This window comes from Camponotus floridanus, unplaced genomic scaffold (genome assembly GCF_003227725.1).
Source record: "Camponotus floridanus strain SB8 unplaced genomic scaffold, Cflo_v7.5 scaffold4, whole genome shotgun sequence".
NCBI classification, from domain to species: Eukaryota; Metazoa; Arthropoda; class Insecta; order Hymenoptera; family Formicidae; genus Camponotus; species Camponotus floridanus.
This window is the reverse complement of record NW_020229547.1, coordinates 3797949-3803086: the sequence shown is the minus strand read 5'-3', so window position 1 is coordinate 3803086 and position 5138 is coordinate 3797949.

The following is a 5138-nucleotide window of genomic DNA, read 5'->3' as shown; positions in this document are numbered from 1 at the left end:
AATATACTTATAATTAGTTTTCTTATTTTGCTTCCCTATTAAGAACTGATAAAAAAAACAGAATTATTGATGCATATAATACTAGAAAAATTATATAATATAAATAAATTTAAACATAATTAATTAATTAATTAATATATTCAGAAATTTACAGAATATTTGAGAAGTTCTATATTTTGTGCTCATTCAAAAAAAGATATAGAAAAATTTTAAAAATTATAATCGAGTAATTATATATATATATATATATATATATATATATATATATATACTACATATATATATATGTATATATATATATATATACACACACATATATATTTGCATATATTTATAAATATATACATATACAAAGCGTATATAAAGGAATAACGAATATTCTGTAAATATTGTCAAAAATATGCTTTAAACAAAAATTGTAACATTTGAAGTGATATATGATAGTATTTCAATCTTAACACTTTGGATTATTTTAAAGATTCTGTAAAAGTCTTAAGTTTTCTTAAATAGAAATGCCTATTTTCCTATAACTAATTAATACGATATTATTTTGAAATTATATTAAACTCTTTTTTGTTCAAAAGTTTCTAAGTTATCAATTGCGAAATTACAGTATCGCAACATGAGAATGATTTGAAATGTTATATAAAGAATGCACAGTTAGATTTACTTTTAATACTCTTTATTTGTGTATGTACGTGTGCGTATGTGCATACACACACACACACACACACACACACACACACACACACACACACACACACACATATACATATATACTGTGCAAGATGTTAAAGATTAAAATTTTGTAATTCATAAATTCTATAATATAATAATTTCAGATTTTTTTCACAATTTATCATGAGATCAAAACTCAGTATAATTTGTTAATTCTACGATATATTCTATGATTTATTGATTTGAAATTTTCTTTACAATGATATATTATATCAATTACAATGATATATTATGATATATTTGAATTCTCTACAATTATGTGTGAAGTATGATAAAAGAATACAATGAATACCTTACAACGCATTATATAATTGAAAGAGGGGAAACTATGTAGTCAAATCTAACTGTAGAATTCCCTTCACAATACAATTGAATCTCGAAATAGCACTGTGCGGATATACTACAGCCAGATTACTCCTATTTCTATCAAATTTAGAGCGGTAGCGACTGCGCAAAACTTACACGAACACGTCTTTTCAAATACACCATTAAAAGAGGCCATTATGCCCATAAATCGAGCCACACTATATACAGTAGCGTAATTTCTGACAATTTCAGAATGAGTGAAAATGCTCACGTGCTAATTTAGTATATAAATTACAGTATGCAGATTTGTTTTAGTTTCTCTCTCTCTCTCTCTCTCTCTCTCTCTCTCTTTGCGCTCTCTCTTAATCATAGAAATACTCATATAAGACATTTAAATAAAAAAGACATTTATTATATAATAAATGTAATTTTTATATAATTCTATTTACAAATATTTATTAATATTTATATCTTTGTCGATTTTAAATTTATTATTATATATATATTATCATATTATATTATTACACACACATACACACAACATTACATTATATATATATATATATATATATATATATATATATATATTAATTATATCATATATATTATATATTATATATTATTATATATTATATATATTATTATATTGTATATATTATTTTGTAAATTTTAAATTTATATGCATATATTTTTTTAGTTATATGGCAATAAATTATTTGAAAAATAATATGATATAGCCAAAATACTCTGTGTTACTTTTATCTATCATTTAAAAACACTTATTTAATTATACTTAATTATATTACTTCGATAAATATTGACACTAGCGCCAACTTTATCGATTTCAATAACTTTGACATATGTTGTCAAATATTTGACATGATTTTGAGTAACTTCCAAGATTTTAACCGGTCATTCATTATTTATTAAAAAGTTATTAACTAAACTGTATGATATATAGGAACACGGGTAATTATTTATTTATTATGATAGTCCTTATAATTATTATAATTTATAATTAAGTAAATAATTAGAAATCCGAGCTAGACAAATTTTATAAATACTGTACTTATATAATTTTATTATATTCTATTTTATTTTTAATTCGTTAAATTCTATTTGTCTCTGTCAGTATTATATACATACCACATTGTTTGAATTGACAGTTTCTTTTCAAAATATTTCCCATTTCAAAATTATTTCTTGATTTTTTAGAAATGAAAAATACCTGATATTTTTATTATCTTGTAAGATATTTTTACTTTTTAAATAAACGGCATTATAAAAAAGAATTTTTATTGCATGTGCGAGACTCCGTCGCAAAACCGTGCATAATCTGTGTATCGTGACACTGGATGCTTTCCACTTAGCAACACAAATCAAACTAAATGTCATTTTATTTTTGTTATTTACTGATGTTGCAAAAAGCAGAATGTGTTGACTTGTACTCACTAAATAAGCACCCATTATTCGATGCACGACACTATTTCGATTACATTTATTATTGCATTGCTATTGGTTGCTATTTGCAAAATGGTGGAAACTTGCTGCTACAATAATGCTGCCACCACTGAACTATATATAATATAAACTGAAATGGGAACTGCCATTATAAATACATAAGCGAATAGTGAGCTTCAGATAGATTTTTAGGGCTAGGTGTCTCACTCACACATGCATATGCATACATCTTGGATAGCACAAGCAGATCTAAAAGAACGACTTCAGACACCTAGTCCTGACGAGTGTTCTCTCTTGTCTCGCGATTCAGTTCCCATTGCAGTTTATATATAGTTCAGTGGCTGCCAGTATAAGCAGAGAGAAGATTGAGAGATATCATGGCTCACTTTTAGATAATTTCTGAAACATACGTCCTCTGTAGACATTAAAATCGTGGACATAAACTACGAAGCCAGTGTTCACGAATGCTCTTAGAGGGTAACATATAATGTACATAATTTCTGGTTTTCCGTGCTATGTGCACGAATAACAGTACCATATTTTTATACTTAATACTTTATATAATACAATGCACTAAATTATAAAATTTAATATAATTACAAAGTATTATTATTAATAAATAGATATGCAACTGCAAACTGTCTTTTAGTTTCTAATCATTTCCAATCACCATAAATTCCTATCCAATAGAATATATTCTTCTTCGGGTCCTTAAATTATTATGATTTATTGTCTTCCTTTGTCTTAACATCATAAGAATTTGTCATGCTTCTTCCTTTCTATGAAGTCCATCGGAGTACTTTCTATGGACATTTGTTCTTGGGTCTAAATATTCAAATTACTGTAGTTGTCTTTTCTATATTTTCTTAACTACTGTTTCTTTTTCTTTCAATTTATTCAAAATTTATTAATATAATTAATATAACATATATATTTGGTATCTCTTTTAATCTGATTTTTCCCCTTTGACCTGTCCGGCATAGGAAATCCTACCAGTAACTACGGCTAATATTCATAGTCTTCTTAGATTTAAGATCATCTCTCTATTTTAGATATTAATAACATTCACATTTGAATTTAAAATTGTATAATTTTTAAGAAATAATTTTTAAATGATAAAATAAAATATTAATAAAATTTATAAAAAATAAAATATTAAATGTTAAATTTAATACATGTTATATGTACAATAAAATGCAACTTAAAGGCATGTTATATATTTAAGTTACTTGTATGTACTATGTATTTCTTACATTTTCCATACATTAATTTTTTATTTTTATTTATAATTTTTCTCTATAATTAATTACAATTCTTTATATATAATTTATTTACTTTTACTTAAAATAAATTATATATATGTATATATATATATATATACATATATATATATATATATATATATACCTTTAAAAATAACATATTTTTATGTTTTTTATTTTGAAAATAAATTTAATTTTTACATGCCCTAATAGCCCTAACAGACCTTAACCGTTCTAACAGATTTAATAGCTTTAACAGACCTAACAGCCCTAGCTGCCCTACTTGCTGGCTTATACCAACAAAAATTTTCGATAAAGTGAAATTTGGGGAATCCTAATTAAGAATCCGCAATAATGAAGAATTTAAGGAACAAGGAAAATAACTTCCTTTGTTGATTAATTATTATTCGGCAATAAGACGACTATAATAATAATTTGTTAAAAAACAATCGTACGATATTACGATCGTTTTTTAAAGCATGCAGTCATTTAGTCGTCAGAAATCACAAAATATAATTATCATGCATATATAAAATATAATTAGCATGCATTTTAACTCTCGGTCGGCGGGTTCCTTATAAATATCTTTATCTTTTAGATTAAATATTTAGAAATTAAAAATCAATTTTTAAAAAGGCCGTTTTATAAAGATCGATATATGGAATCGATAATGGAAATAAATATTTCATGTATGTCTATCATAAAATTGCAATAAAAATATCATCTATTTTTATTTTAAAAATATTTTTTCTTCTACTTTAATTTTTACATGTGTATTGCCTCCGCCAACCGAGAGTTAGAAGCAATGGATTTCTTCATGCATTTACAAATCCTTTGCTTCAAAATAAAAGGTTGTCACTCACCGGCACTGATGCGCAACAGCGGAGTTGATATTGAAACTACGTTGTCTGTAATATACAAATATAAAATGTAAATTATAACAATGTTTAAAATAATTAATATTTTAAGAAATTATTATTGGATTCATTAAATTTTATATCTGATGCATGCAATTATAAATAGATATATAAATATGAAATAATTTTATAAGTAATTAATTTTTTTTAGAAACTTTTATAGAAAGAATTATTATAAAAATTTCTCAAATTTTTTCTTGTTTAAATCATTTATATAAATCAAATTAATAAATTTATTTATTTATTTATATACAATTATTTATATACAATGTAAATAATAATACTCACCATCAGGTTGTTCCGCCGATGCAGGATGCCTCTCCTAGGCCTTTTTCTCCTCTCACAGTCTTAGACGCGTGATACTCAACGGCACTCCCGCACTCACGAGCGATATTTTCATATCGCTATTTTCGCACTTTTACGCGCGATATTGAACGGCACTCCCGCACTATTT